At 44.3% G+C, this 16,516-nt stretch overlaps 1 non-coding gene across 1 annotated transcript; it reads left to right on the top strand.

Moving 5' to 3' along the window:
* The first annotated feature begins 883 nt into the window (after window positions 1-883).
* On the top strand, window positions 884-990 carry LOC122212550. The gene has a single exon (XR_006199219.1). It is a non-coding gene; the product is annotated as a U6 spliceosomal RNA (small nuclear RNA).
* Window positions 991-16,516: the final 15,526 nt, after the last annotated feature.

Genomic DNA, 16,516 nt, shown 5'->3' with positions numbered 1-16,516 from the left:
CATTGAGTCTGGTGACCGGGAATAGGAATTGGGAAACATTGATAGAGGGGCAGAATTGGGAGGCAATTAGGTTGAGGCAATTAGGTACAGGTTGGAAGAGTAAAGAACCTGAAGAAATGATGAGTCCAAGCATCACTCGTGAGTTGATGTGCAGGAACCCTAGTTATTAAGATGGAAAGAAAAACCATGAAATTTAAAGTTGGGTTGAATGGCCATGACTTCCCAGGTCCTCCTTCTCCTTCCTTCCTCTCAAACTCCCTCTCCTTCACCCCCTTTCATGTTGGTGATCATCCCTAGGGTGACCAGCCATTTTAGTTTGCCTAGGGTGGTTTTGGTTTTAGCACTGAAATCTTGCTTCCTAGGGAAGCCTCAGTCCTAGGAATCCGGGATGGTTGGACACCTTAACTCTGTACCATTCACTTTGTGAGCACTAATAGAAGACCTCTAACACCAAAATTAACTTTACGAAGGGGTGAGCTTGAGAGACAATAATGGGAGGGGTAAGAAACAGAAGTAGGCAATGGGCCTCTGTAGTCTTTGCTTGGGTAGAAGAAGCCACAACCCAAGAAATACCTTTCACTCTGAATTCAGTAGAAATAGAGACTAGAAAGGGATGTTTGAAGTCTGTGATTCTCAGAATTTACTTGCTTGGAGAAATTTGAACCACCAATGCAAATGGTGTTTGTAATTCCTTTTATATTGGATTCAGAAATTACTTGCTTTCACAAAGGAAGATTGTATAAGTATTATTTGATTTGCTTTCTCTGTAGTCTTCTTCAATTCAGTAAGTCATGCTGTCATTTTTAAAGTATGTTGTATTGGATAATATTCCATTCCATTGACTCCATATTTATTATCAGTGATCAGAACCAGACCTCATTTTGTGCTCGCTTCAGCAGCACATATACTAAAATTGGAACGATACAGAGAAGATTAGCCTGGCTCCTGCACAGTGATAACACACAAATTTGTGAAAAAACATACATCATTTCACTCTTTTCAAAGTATATTTACCTTAGAAAAGCACCGGTCAGTTCTACAGCCACCATCACTGCAGCTAAAAATAATGCTGCCAAGGTTGCCCTGGACTGTCAGCAGCAGTCATTGCTAACACAACACTAATTCTGTTCGGGTGGTGGTGGAGGTGGGTGGTGTGTAGCAGCAATATCCCTTGACTTGGGGAATGAATTAAGATTGATAAATCCAATCTACTCATGGTTACACAATTTCTCTTTACAAAATGCTCATTGTTCCATCCTCCTTTGCTGCTAGGAGTAAAGTGTTACAAGCTGGGACCAATGAGGCATAAAGTGAAAGCTGGCTGGGAATTTTCCAGGAACTGTTTGCTTTTCTAATAAAAGGGACAGACTTGCAGAAAAGCTTGCTGTGATCCCTTTCTCCTCCTTCCCATCTGGAATATGGATGTAATGCCTGGAACTAAGGTAGCCACATGAAGTCTGTGAAGCAATACACATTATGAAAAAAAGCAGCATGCCTATTAAGTCAGAGTGTGAAGGAGAGAGAGAGCCTGAGCCTTTGATGATGTGGTTAGACCATCCCTGAGACCATACCTCTGGACTTCTTGTTTAATAAAAACAAATGTCCTTACCACTTAGGCAGCTGTTGATGCATATCCCTTTACTTGCAACTAAAAATCAATTTCATACTGAAAAGCAAGGTGAATAATGCATAGTGATGACACATGGCCATGGACATGGGATAAAAATCGCCAGACTTGTCATGGTTTTTGGTAGATTTTTTTTTTCATTCCATAGCTCTTTATATACTAAATAGGAAAGCAAGAATACTCTTTTTGTCCCTCCTCAGTGCTCAATGATAATTAAGTTTCAGTATAAACAAAATGTGCTATAATGTGCTCTCACTGCAGTGGCTATGGAGGGATGAGACATGTGATTCTATATGATGCCACATTAAAATCCTTTTGTGCATCTTAGAAATATAATGTCATCTGTACCATATTGTTTTAGGGCAAAAGGAAATAGACTGATGGCCAGCAGAGCCTCCAGGGCAATGTTTTTGCTAGGAGGCTAGACTAAACCCCCCACAAGAACAAGACAATTGCTGACAGTGGGCTGGGAGGTGTAGCCATGAACCCACTGCCATCTATAGTGCTTAGCCAATGCTCAAGTGGATAGTGAGCCCAACCCAAGGCAGTCCAAATAGCTTCTCTGTTGGTAGGAGGATAGATCCTACCTTGATCAAAAGGATGGGTAAAAGGGCAAAAAATGAATTATGTGGGGAAATGCTGTAGAACAAGGTAAAGGGAACATCATCCCAAAGGCTCAGAGTAAGAATGAGCCTCTGAAAATGATTTATTGCAAGAACCAGAAGATGTGGGGAAATGGACGGTATCCTTACTACACAGGAAAAAAAAGGAGAAAAAAGTCAGAAAGGAAGAAAAAAAACCACAATAGAAACCCAAAGAGGGGCACCTGGGTGGTTTAGTCGGTTGAGGGTCCAACTTCGGCTCAGGTCACGATCTTGCAGCTCGTGAGTTTGAGCCCTGTGTTGGGCTCTGTGCTGATGGCTCAGAGCCTGGAGTCTGCTTCAGATTCTGTGTCTCCCTCTCTCTCTGCCCCTCCCCTGCTCATGCTCTGTCTGTCTGTCTGTCTCTCTCAAAAATCAATAAACACTAAAAGAAAGAAAGAAAGAAACCCAAGGAAACAAGTCTATTAAGAATGAACCATTAGATTTTTGAACATCCTTAACCTCTGAGTACCTACTGTGGACCAGCACTACCTTGGGGCTCAGTGATGGCTAAAGCATAGCTCCTGACCACCAGAGGTGCCATGATCCCATTCCAACATAGTAACTTATCACAAATTGAATTATAACAGTAAGCCATGATATCATGAGGTCCTACAGTATTTTAAAACGTTTATTTTCTAGACACACTCACTCTATTTTGGAAATAAATGAAATTACCACCCCTGAGTAAGTAAATAAAGCAGGGAATGCACTGAATGTTTTATTGAGCTCTGGCTGTTCTATGCAAGATACTTTAAGAACATGCATCATTCTTTAGAAGATCTGTTTCTCCTTACTTATATGGAAGTGATGGACGGTGCCCAGGAAGAGAGGGAATTAGAATAACAAAAGCTGCTGTCTCTGTCCAGCCAGCACGTAGCCCCTGGGTTGAGCCATACGCTCTTCAAGGACTCAGATAAATCTTCACACCAGCACAAGGACATGTCAGGAAAGCTCACTCATTGCATCTGATGTTGATAATGCAATTAGATAGTCCAATCCTGGCCACCGTTCTACTTCCAGCCTCCCCCTGCCCTCCTCTGAAAACCAAAATTAAGCCAACACACTCAGAACGTCCTATCCTGTCTCCCTCACCTCCAAGGAAATATCAGTTCACAGCAGAAGGGTGTAGGGAGAAGGAGACCATCATTTCTCAACTTATTATTTAAGCTCTTCTGACAGGACCTTGCCTGCTGGGCACACTGATGGACCAAAAGATGGAAATGAGCCACAAGGTGGACCAATTACAGAACACCGCCATGCCCTGGGCACAGCAACTGGGCAAGGGATCAACATCCAATCCAGTGGGACCAATTGCAGTGTATTTTGGAATTCACAACCTAGGGACCACAGAGCACGGTGCTCATTTTCTCTCTGTGGCAGAGACTAGCAGCTCTGAACTCATCAAGATGGCATCTCCTGCCATGTGGAGGAAGCTGGCCTGCAGTAGAAGGGATGATACCCACACCCAGAGGTGCAGCGTGCTGGATCTGTTTCTACCTATTCCTGGGGTCCAGCCATACCACACCTTCCTGCAGCCAAAATAGTCTTCCAGATACATTTTCCTTTGCATCTATGTGGGTTTAAAGTGGGTTTTGACATTTACAACCAAAAAAAATCTGTCACTGATTGTTATGTTTGTGTGTTTTAGTTTTCCAAAAGAAATTTGTTTTCCGGATTATAAGAATGATACTCATAAAAATTCAAATGTTGGATAATACAGTATATAAAATAAAAATTGCTATAATTCCACCATCTAGACATAACCATTGCCTATTAATATTCTTCCAGGCATTTCTTTCTTTTGAAATACAATTTTACAGGAGTACAATTTTTTAACATACCATTTTACCTAAAAACATGTTTTGGATATTTTCGTGGAACATACTCCTAAAATTTACATTTTGAAAATGGTTGCATAGAATTTTATATTAAACTATTTTTTTAAGTTTATTTATTTGTCGGGGCGGGGGAGGTGCACATGTGTGCACATGAGCAGGAGAAGGGCAGACAGAAAGGGAGAGAAAGAATCTCAAGCAGACTCCTTGCTGTCAGTGCAGAGCCTGAAGCGGGGCTCCATCTCATGAAACACAAGATCATGACCTGAGCCTAAATCAAGAGCCGGGCACTCAATTGACTGAGCCACCCAGGTGACCCTATATTAAACTACCTTATTTTTTTTAATTTTTTTTTTAACGTTTATTTATTTTTGAGATAGAGACAGAGACAGAGCATGAATGGCGGAGGGTCAGAGAGAGGGAGACACAGGATCTGAAACAGGCTCCAGGCCTGTCAGCACAGAGCCCGACACGGGGCTCGAACTCACGGACCGTGAGATCATGACCTGAGCCGAAGTCGGCCGCCCAACCGACTGAGCCACCCAGGCGCCCGTAAACTACTTTAATATAGTAGTTTATAGTAGTTTATATAGTTGGTTGAGCATCCAACACTTTTTTTTTTAATATTTATTTATTCTTGAGAGAAAGAGAGAAAGCATGTATGCTGAGCCACCCAAGCTCCCTAAATGTCTTACTCTTGGTTTCAGCTCAGGTCATGATCCCAGGGTTATGAGATCAAGCCCTGTGTCAGGCTCCATGCTGAGCGTGGAGCCTGCTTAAGATTCTCTCCTCCCCCCCCCCCCCCACCTCACCCCTCTCCCCGCTCATGTTCTCTCTCTGTAAAATTAAAAATTAAAAATTAAAAAATTAAACTACTTTATGTACCCAGTCCCCTTTGTTGAACATTTAGGTTATTTCAAAAGTTCCATTATTATAAAGAACACAACAGTGAACATATTTATAGGTACATTTTGGAGCATTTGATAGATTTCTCACTCTTAATTACTAATACTTTTGTTTTGGCAACCTTTCCCATGGCCTATCAATTTCATGTAGGCCCTCTTGATTCACTCCTTATTTATTCATTCATACTGTCAACATTCACTGAGAATATGTTATGTACTAACCATTGTACTAGATTTTGGGAAAACAGACATGGGTAAGTTTAGGGTTTTATCCTTAAGGAGAAAGAAGAAACTAGCATCTATTGAAATCTGACTCTGTGCTAAGTATTCTATAGATTTATTTCATTAATTTTTCATTAAAAAACAAACACCAACCCTGTGCAGTGTATTATCATTTTTATATAAATGAAGAAAGGAAGTTCAGAGAGATTGAGTAGTTTGTCTAAGGTCACAGTTTGTCAATGCAAAGCTGGGACTCGAATCCAGGTCTGACTTCTTTCTATTACACACAGTTTACTTTTAAAAATTTTTTAACGTTTATTTATTTTTGAGACAGAGAGAGAAAGAGCATGGACGGGGGAGGGGCAGAGAGAGAGGGAGACACAGAATCGGAAGCAGGCTCCAGGCTCCGAGCCATCAGCCCAGAGCAGGACGCGGGGCTCAAACTCACGGACAGCGAGATCATGACCTGAGTCGAAGTCGGACGCTTAACCGACTGAGCCACCCAGGCGTCCCTATTACACACAGTTTAGAGAGAGAGAGATGTGAAAACAAATGACAAAACCAAGCTGTAAGTGCTTTGTAAAATCTGAACAAAAGCCTACATTTGGTCCACCAACCTCAATGATCTGCCAAGGCAGACCTTAGACCTGTCTTTTATCTGTAGCAAGCAGCTTTTTAAGAGTCCAGCTTAAAGGGTCAAAACCAAACCTTAAAGGATTTTCCTGACTCTACACAGCTCCAGGAGGCCCTTGGTAAGCCAGAATATTTGCCAGCTGGGAAGCTGGGGAAGAGAAGAAGGCTGTTTCCAAGCAGTTCCATTTGGAGAAGCTAAAACTAGCAGGTGTAATGCAGGGTTCCTGGGAAGATCAGAACAGTGGTCAGAGAGCAGACAGAGCCATGTGAAAGAAGAGCTTGGAAGAAAGGGACAAACTGTTAGGAGGTCTCAGGACTCAGGCTGGTGAGGATGACCCCCTCAGTGGCCTCATACCATGAAGAAGTGACACCCGGAATAAGCCAGCCTTTGGGATCAGCATAGATGTCACTGGAGCCAGCACATGGAGAAGGCTGGAAGTATTGCTTACCAGGCACGGGGCTGTAACAGCTCATTAAACTTAGGTGGCTTGTGACTTAGAGTCTGCTGAGGGCCTTAGATTTGTCTGGATGAGATCCACAAAGCTGACCCTGTGATGTCAAGCCAGAAAGTACCTCCCCAAATTGACAAGCCTCAGCTGTTTCTTTTCCTACGAGAAGATCTGAAGTGCAGGGCCCGGGCGTGCAGGGAGTTTACCCGGGGTGCCGGTATCTCTACCCCCTCCTTTCTTTGTGTGCATTCCAAGTGGGCTCCTTGTCCTGTGGCCGAACCTCCCACTGGGGGCATCATGGCAGAGCGCAGTGACTTTTCAATCTATTTTAAACCTTGAATGGAACGCCAACAGATAAAGCAAATGAAATTGGAGCTGTTCCCACCTGAGCAGGAGTCAAGGATGCAAGACTTCCCTTCCTTCCCAAGGATGTTCTGTGAGGTACACAGTTTAAAAGCCATTGCCATCGCTGGAAGAGTCCTGAATTTAAAGTGAGAGCACCCTGGTTCTAATCCAGGTTCTGCCTCTTAGAGTATAGCTTTTGAGAAGTCATTTAACCGCTCTTAGAACACTGTTTTCATTCGCGAAATGAAGGTAATAAGTTTTGTCTCCTTTGGAGGTTGATGTGAGCAGCAAGTGCAACCGTGTGGGTAAAGGCAGCTGTAAAAAGGCCACGCAAGTGTGCAACGTTCCTTTCCTTGGCTCTCCTTCTATTGCCTGACACTCAAGGGGGTTTTGCAACTGACTGAGGTGACTTGAGTTGTAACTCCATGTTTCCCGATAGTCTCCAGCTGTATGCCAAAGGTATATGGTGTGGGTATTATATTAGATTGGATGCACTTAGTTTTCTGGGCAGAAAGTCAGCCAGTGTTGTTATTTGTACTAGTAGAGCAGGTTCAGGTCACCTGAACTAGTAGGGCAGCATGGTCACCTCTCGAGAGCCATTATGGGTGGAGTAGAAATTGGATTTCGGATGGAAGCAATAATTCCGCCCCACATCCCATACACTAATAGAGCTTAACGGCGCAGTTGCTGGTGCAGAAGAGATTTCTTTCTTCCCTTTGTTTCTGTTTTGACATTTCCTACAGGTTCATAGCCCACCTGATTTAAAGAAGCCATAGAGACTCTTTCTGGAACTCCAGTCTAGCTTTGCTTTTTCTTTTGAGCGATAAGTCCAGCGAAGATGAAGAATAAAAAAGGTGAAAGGGGATAGGCCACTAGCAGAGAATTCTAGCCCTGAGATTCCTGGCAGCAAGATCTTCTCTTCTTGCCAGAGGGGCACTTGGGGCTCTCACGGTTTGGCCTGTCCCCGCCACTCAGATCTGCTCCTTGATGTTCCTCTAAAATGTGGTGATCCCTCGGGGCCAGACTTCAGGACTCTAGGGTTCTCCCAGAGCGTGACGTAAAGAGAGACGTTTCTCTGCCTCCTCCACTCTCTCCCCTCCTGCAGCTCATCTCTGTGTCTTTCCTCCTTGCCAGTGAGACAGCACACACGCTCCGTGTCGCTACTACCCAGTTGTCTTCACAGGAAAAGCGTCCTGTCATTCAGCCTGCAGGCGGGTCATATGCACAATACCACCTGGTGGCATCAGTCCCAGGGCGGGAGTGGGGGCGGGGGGGGGGGGGTGGATCTTGAGCCCTGGGCCCACCAGCTTTCAAGATGAAGACTTGAGAATTCGTAGGCGAATGGGTGTGAAGTGTGTTTTGTGCCTACACCCAACATTTAACTGTGACCCCTGTCTATGTATCAGAAAAGGACCAGAGAGTGTATGGGATCATCAAACTCTCATTCGGTCAATTGGTTTTAACTTTCTTCCCCACCAGATCTTTTACCAGAGCTATTAATTTCCCCATTTTCCTCCTTTCGTTTTCTCTGTGCAACCTCTATTTAGGGAGCTAATCCACCATGACAAGAACAAAAACCTGGCTGCCAGGGGAAGGGGGAACAGGGGCCCAGATCAGCTACAACCTAGACCGTGGGCCACTGCACTGGTCAGACCCCATCTCACAGGTGGGTTCTCACCATCCTCCCTGCCTACAACCCAGATCTCAGACCTCCGAGCGGCCCTGCCCCTCCCAGACCCACTCACAGGGCAGGGGTGCAGGGAGTGCCGCCCGCCCCCAGGGTTGGAGGAGAGGTGGGATCTGTAGGACATACCTCACAAGTGCCTGGCGAGGCTGACCAGGCAGCAGGTTGCGCTTTGCACATGACCATAGCAGGCTCAAGTCAGGATCTGCCTCACACTGGGTGGAGGGCCCCGTTTAGCCAGTCCCCACTATTAAGCTGGGGGCCCGCCCATGCTTTGGCCAGCACGGGGTCCAGCTCGCCCTTTGGAATCGCAGGCTGGGCTCCAGGCCACCACTGTGCTGGGGTAAACTCAGGGAAAACTCCAACTGCTCTTTGCCTTCCCCACAACCAAGTCTGAACATCTTAGATTTAAGTCAGGCTAAATTTCTGCTCAGATCATGATCTCACAGTTTGTGGGTTTGAGTCCTGCTTCGGGCTCTGCACTGTCAGTGCAGAGCCTGCTTAGGATTCTGTCTATTTCTCTCTCTATTCCTCCCCTGCTCACACACACTCTCAAAACAAACAAAATTTAAAAGTAAACTGTAAATCAGGCGAAAATGGACTGGTCAAGTCTTGTCTAATCTTCTTGATGCTACCAAGTGGGTCTCCCTCTCCGTTCCCCTCCCCTAGACCGAACACACCACTAGATCCCACAAGAGAGCCCCCAGCCCGGTTCTCTCGGGGTCTTCTGAACCATTTCCGCTAACCTGTCTCCTACGATGGTACTTGCTGTGCTCAGCAGCCCTCCAACCTCTGACCCCGCGATGGGCCTTCCTTTCCGTGGTCTGGCCTCATCCCCCCTTACAGCCCATGCCCAGCTGCTCTTGCCTTCGGTTTGCTATTTTAGCCAGAGTTTGCATGCCTGTTCGCGTAAGCCTCCTTGAGCCCTGTAGGCCCACAGGTATGCAGGACCCAGGCAGCTGGAGGCACCCAAGAGCCCACAGGGAAAGGAGTTTTGCAGGCTGTGTGTGCCAAACGGGGATGCCTGCGCCCTCAGACTTGTCTTCGCCCACAACAGCTCCAGCCTCCTCTCAGCTGTGGGCTCTGAGCAGACCTCCAAAGTCCAGGGGGTATAGGTCAGGGGTAGAGCACTTGACTGCAAAGTCCAGGGAAGGAGATAAGGGCCATATTTGCCACATCCCAGGGGGCACATGTGTTGTACTAAAGGCATGGTGCCTCCACTGTGTCTTTGAAAGACTACACATTAGACAGAGGACATTTTGTTTAGAAAGATGTGGGGGAGGGGAAGGGTAGTGGTTTTAGGCAGGATGTGAGGCATCCAGTCAGGTGCCTGTATCACTGGTTGTCAGGGATGGATGGAGACTTGCCCACAGCAGTCTCGGTGACCCTGTGGTAGCACTGCGGTAGGGGGGGGACTAGATGAGGTGGAGACTGAGCAGCGCTCAGAACCCCAACTGTACCCTAGGCAGCCTGCCCAGACCTGGGGAGGGAGAACATAATCCCTTTTTTGTTCCTAGAGATTAAGGGCTATGTTCTTGTCAGGAGAACACTATAGATTCTAATGCTTCCAAAGCTGAGAGGCTGGTTCTGACTGGAGTCTGGTCACTGGAATAACAGGTGAACAGGACGAGGGGCTGGAGAGGAGGCAGGCAATGTTTGGGAAACCACTTCCCCAAATGCCACTTGGCCTGTTTTTTTCATAGCTCACTGACACTGTTGACCGCCCACAGAGCCGGCCACCGTGCTGAGCATGTCGGGTGGTGTTCCGGTGACAACAAGAGACATGGAAGGATCTATCCACAAAGAGTTAAACATCTGATAGGCAAGATGAGATAGGACCTAGGAACATAGAGCAGGATCCACATGAACAAATATAATAATTACACGGGGACAGATAGCAAGGGGATAGATATTCCTCAGCGGCCAGTACAGGCCCATCATCACACAACTACGTGGGCCCTTAGGTCCACTTTGGAGATTGACCCACATTTCTCAGATGTCTGAAACCACTCTGATCTGTTTGAAGCTCTCGTTACCATTTCTGTTCAAATATTGTTTCCAGCGGTTTCCTCTGAGAATCACTTGAGACCACATTCCCTCCAGAGACCAGCTATAAACATGAGGCAAAGTGACTCTATGTAGATGGCAGGCCGGGACCTGAGAGAGGAGGACCAGGAATAAGGTTGCCTCAAAAAAATAGCAAAATGCCTGACCCCTCCAAACCTCTACCCTTAAATCAAGCCAGTCATGCAATGGACTTCATGCCTGAGGGATTGTTTTTGCTTGCTTGCCTGTGTGGAAGGAAACAGGTGCTGTGAAAGATAAGTCATAGGAGACTACTACTGCCTTACTCTGATTAACTGGGAAAAGACCCAGAAAATTTTCTTCGTATAGAAGTTAAAGCTGTAGAGAACGAAATCAGGGTTTCTCAACCTGGGAACTATTGGTATTTACGGCCTGGATAATTCTTTCCAATGGCGGCTGTCCTGTGCTCTATACAACGTTTAGTAGCATCCCTGGCCTCCATTGACTAGCCCCCAACTCCAGCTGTGACAATGGAAAGTGTCTCCAAACACTTTCAAATGTCCCCAGGAAGCGAAATTGCCTGCCAATGAGAGTTACTGCTACTTAGGAAAAGGGTTGGATCCCAGGCAGCCTCACACTGGCTCTGGAAAGGGCTTGACTTCCAAAATGGAAACAAAAGTCACAGGAGGGCTAGTGGAGTTCATAGGGTTCAGTGTGGCTTAAACTCAAATAACATGTGGTGCCTTCAAGAAAAAACTTTCTGAGGATTTCCAGTGTTGATATAAATTACTTTTATAAGACTGATAGCTAAGTGTGTATAAACATGAAACTGGGCATACGTCCCATGGGCTTGTAACTTCAATAGTTACTAAATCAAAACAAATTCACAATTTTGACAAACCAAATAGGAAACCAGTAAGAGGTAACAACGTTAACTTAAGGAGGCAGACGGGGTGATTTTTGTGGAGGAAACTGCCCCTTGCTTTGTTACACGAGTGCCTAGTCCCTTCTTTGGGTCAGGCATTGTCCCATGACTCAAATCTCACACAACATTGTCCCTTCGAACTGTGAAAACTTTGGTTGTGAGCCTTTCATAAGGTCATTTGGCAAATGCAGACTTTACTCATTAAGGTCACCTATGTTTTCTTCTTACTGGCTCAGGACAAAATGGCACATCTGGCCCCAATATAGTCATAAACCCAGAGTGAAGGTAGCACTGTCAGTTCTAAGGCAGACCTACAGATGCCCCAGATGATGCTCATATTCTTCAGATACTTGTCAAAACGAAAAGAATTTCTATAAAAAAATTTTTTTTTTTTAAGTTTCCACAGAGAACTCCCAAGAATATAGTAGGAGACTCTCAGAGGAGTTCTAATCGGGTCTGATCCTCTTTACAGATGAGGAATGAGGCCCAGAGAATTGCCTAGGGAAACAGCTGCTGAGCATCAGGGCTGGCTGGGAGGGGCCTCTGCTCTGGCGGCCAGTGCTCTCGAGATCTCCTCTCTTCCGGCCTGACTTCCCCGCAGGCGTTACAGAATGCTCTTGTGGAACTATGTAGGAAGAGTTGGCTTACTGTTTCAAATGTTCATTCAGCTGAACTTGCACTTAAATTATTTTTTAATACTTAAAGTTTATTTTTTAATGGCATTACATTGAACTCAGGAGTTTCTTTTTTAAAATCCTGATCTTTTAGCATTTAATGGTACGGTTAGAAAGCATTTTGCGTGGCCAGGTGGGTGTGAACTATAACCTACATACATAAAAGTGCATTAAACATCAGTACCCAGTTCAATGCATAATTATAAAGTGAAAATCAGCGGAACCACAGCCAGGTGAAGAAAGAACACTTCTCGTGTGCAGAAGTCTCAATATTCTTGGTCACAATACTTCCCTTCTCGTCAAAGTATCCACTATCTTGACTTTTGTTATAATTATTTCCGTGCTCCTCTTTATACTTTTACTGTCTCTATATGCACCCCTAAACGACAGAGTTTAGTTCTGCCTGTTTAGGAGCCTTCTGCCAATGAACCCTCGCTCTGTGTATTTGTGTCTTGAGATCTGTAAAATTCACTGATACAGTGGCTGTAGCTCTTATTTAGTCTTTCTATGCTGGGTGGACATTTGGGTTCCAGCTTGGCACTATTCTGAGCAATGTCTCTAAAAACATTTTTGCGTATGTCCCGGTGCATAGAATATACAGCCACCTCTAGGGCATTTTCCCATAATGGCATTTCTTCAACGGGGAATGAAGTGTGCGAATCTTCAACCTCAGTTGATATCGGCAACTACTTTCTAAAATCATTGCTTCAATGCCAACTCCCCCTGGCAGTTGCTCTCATTATTCTTCATTCTAATTAGCACTTATTATTTTCTTAAAAAAATTTTTTTAAATGTTTATTTTTGAGAGAGACAGAGACAGAGTGCAAGCAGGGGAGGGACAGAGAGAGAGAGAGGGAGACACAGAATCTGACACAGGCTCCAGGCTCTGAGCTGTCAGCACAAAGCCTGACGCGGGGCTCAAACTCACAAACCGTGAGATCATGACCTGAGCTGAAGTCGGACTTGAAAATTTTAACTGGTCAGTGAAACAAAGCACCCTTTGCCACACTTTTTGTCCATATAAATTTCCTCTTATGTTATGTACCTGTTCCAGCCTTTTGCCATCTTTCTACTGTCAAATTTAAATTTTCTTTTTAAACAAATTTAATCTTCATCAAAATTACATTTGACAGGCAAGGGTACCTGTCTTCCAAGCTACCTGTGCTCACCTGAGAGTTGTATATACTTCGAGGCAAATGGTCGAAGATCTGTAAGCTTAGAAGTAATTGTTTTTCAACTCCAAATCATTGAAAAGACAATAGAGGTTCACAGAAAAATAGCCATCAAAATCTTTTTTTCTTGTTTCCATTTTCCAAATCTAACATCCTCTTATTGAATTTTGCCCTCTCTTGGTTCCCTACATTTTCATAGAGAACAAACACTCCCCTACACGTCACAGCCCTTTGTTAAAATCACCAAGTGTAGACGAGGTCATCATTCTCTTCTTTATTTCTCAGTGCTGTGTGTTGAGTGCATTGTTATGAGTTAGCTAAATGTTAGTAATAAAGTGGTGCCTCTATTCTATTTACAACCTTTGAAGCTGAGATCATATCAAGTAAAATATGTGTACAGGGCTATAATAGCCATACATATCTAATAAAAAAAATAAGCAGCTCACCCAAGCCTGAGCTCTAGCTTTTGCTCACCTTATCTTCTTTAGACATTTGGCCATGAGCTCACTGGCAAAGACTGAAGCTCATACCATGTACCATTAAATAAATTATTCAGTAATCTGTGATGTCCTTGTAACATGAGAATCCCTTATTAAAAAAGAAATAGCTGCACTGCTTACGGAGGCACGTGCCTACTATTTATAGTCTTTAGAGAAGTTGCTTTGCTAGCAAACCCAATTAGGACTCCCTGGTAATTTACAGAATTGATATTTGTTGCAGAGTTTTTATACTAAGCTATTCATTACCTGCATATGTGGGGGTATGTGATGCACACACCTACACACCCGGAGGGCCACAGAGAAAGCCCAAGCAGGTATGGGTTGTTTGTTAGAACGGTCTCATTTTCCCCTAAACACGTTGGACACTCAGATAGGGACAAAGCAACTAAGGCCACCCACAGATTCAATGATCTGTATTCCTGACAGTATCTAGGCAACTGGGTCTCTACTTTTTTCAAAGTAAACGTTTTAGTCTTCTGCTAAAAATGTCAGATTCCCCTCCCAGACAAATAGGAGCCTGAAACACTGGGCCTTCCCCACCTTACCTCTTTTTTCTCTCTGAGGTACAGGTATGACGGCTTTAAAGCTGGGGTAGGACATGGCCTGCATGGAGTAGAGGAATCAGGGAGGCAGCTTAAGTGAATCCTCATTTCGGAAGGGCTGGAAGAGAAATAGCCAGGTGTCTATTTTTTCATAGTTGAAGTTTTTAATTAGAAAAATATTTTATGGGGCGCCTGGATGGCTCAGTCGGTTAAGCGGCTGACTCTTGCCTTCGGCTCAGGTAATGATCTCAAGGTTTGTGAGACTGAGCCCCGCGTTGGACTCTGTGCTAACAGCTTGGAGCCTGCTTGGGATTCTCGCTCACCCCCTGCCCCTCCCCCGCTCACCCTTGCTCTGTCTCATAAATAAGTAAATATATACCTTGAAAAAAAGAAAACTATTTTATATGTACAGAAACATAATTGGTATGTGGACAAAGCAATTCCCTTTATAATAGGCCCACAAAGGCCGGAATAGTCATTTGACTACGTTATTCATACAGTCAATATATGTCATGTTAACTTTTGAGTTGACAATTGTTGAAAGGGTTTCAATATTGTACACCAAGTCATGTCTGAAAAGCCGGCACTGATAGAATTTTTAGCATATTGAAAAATGTGTGACCAAATGAGTGAAATGAAATTATGTGAAATACTATTTGAAATTTTTCAGTGCTTCACACAATTGTTCAGTTGTAAATAAGCCCCCAAAAAATAAAAATCTATGAAAGCTGTGCAAGTAATCAACAAAAGTTAAAATATTAAATAGATTTTTAAAATTAGATTTTTCACGAGTGAATGAGATTTCACTGTATACCTATTGAATGGCTAAAGTTTTTTAAAAATGTGATAATACCAATTGCTGGCAAGGATGCAGAGAAACTAGATCACTCACACATTGCTGGTAGATACAATCACTCTGGAGAACATTTGGTAGTTTCTTATAAATCTAAACATGCAATTACCACATGACCCAGCAACTGTACTCTTGGGCACTTATCCCAGAGAAATGAAAACATAGGTTTTATGTTCACACAAAAGCCTGTATATGAATGTTCATAGCAGCTTTATTCCAATTAGTCCCAAACTGGAAACCCAGATATCCTGAATATCCCAGATATTCGCTGGGTAAACAGTTAAATCAAATGTCCATCTATACCTGGGAATGCTACTCAGGTAGAAACCACTGATATACAGAAAACCTTGGGTGGATCAGAGGGGAATTAGGCTGAGTGAAAAAAGCTAATCCCAAAAGGTTACATATGTTATGAGATCATTTTTTTAATGTTTATTTTTGAAAGAGTGAGAGAGAGAGCGCTTGCAAGCAAGTGTTTTGGGGGGGGGGGGTCAAAGAGAGAGGGAGACACAGAATCCAAAGCAGGCTCCAGTCTGAGTGGTCAGCCTAGAGCCCGACATGGGCTCGAACCCACAAGCCGGGAGACCAAGACCTGAGCCTAAGTTGGATGCTTAACCCACTGGGTCACCCAGTCTCCCCTTATGAGTTCATTTATAAAACACTCCTGAAAACGACAAAATTATAGCGATGGAGAACAAATCAGTGGTTAGGTTGGGGAGCTGAGCAGGGAGTGGGGAGAGGGAGATGGGTGGGGTTATACAAAACTAACATGAGAGATGGTGATTGATAGGCAAACCGCCACTCGTGATAAAATAGAACTAAACGTGCACACACAAATGCATACATGTGAGACAGGGGACCTCTGGGTACGATCCGGGGATTATGCCAGTGTCAATATCCTGGCTGCCATTTGTGCCATAGTTTTGCAAGATGTTATATCACTGGGAGAAACCTGGTGAGGAACACATGGTATCTCCCTGTATTATTTCTTACCACTGCATGTGAATCTATAACTATCTCCAAAAAGTGTTTAATTAAATTTTGAAAATTTAATGAAACCTGATGGTCTAGTGATAGACATCTGTTAACCATGTTATAGAGAGAAAGAATTCGGGTATACAGCTAAAGGAAGACCAGTGGGGAAGCCTGAGAAAAAGTTCAAAGTAGAGGACAAAGGCAGAGGCTAGAGCTATTCCTGTGAGTGTGTGTGTGTGTGTGTGTGTGTGCACGCGCGTGCGCCTGACTCTGCACATGCATGTGTGTGAAGGGAAGGTCTCAGCAGAGGTTATTTTTGGAGTGTCAGGGAAGGGTGGGAAGGGCGTGCTTAGCAATAGCGATCTGCTGTGTCCTAGTGGGGAAGCCTCCAAAGGCAAAGGAGAGGACAGGCTGCAGCTTCCCATGGGGTTCAAGGTCCAACCAGGAGTTTTTTAACCTCAGTAACCCAAACACACACCATGAGATAAACCTAGAATTATTCCAAT

Source organism: Panthera leo, chromosome F3 (genome assembly GCF_018350215.1).
Source record: "Panthera leo isolate Ple1 chromosome F3, P.leo_Ple1_pat1.1, whole genome shotgun sequence".
Classification (NCBI taxonomy): domain Eukaryota; kingdom Metazoa; phylum Chordata; class Mammalia; order Carnivora; family Felidae; genus Panthera; species Panthera leo.
Note: the sequence above shows the minus strand (reverse complement) of the source record. Positions and strands in the feature narration are given on the sequence as shown.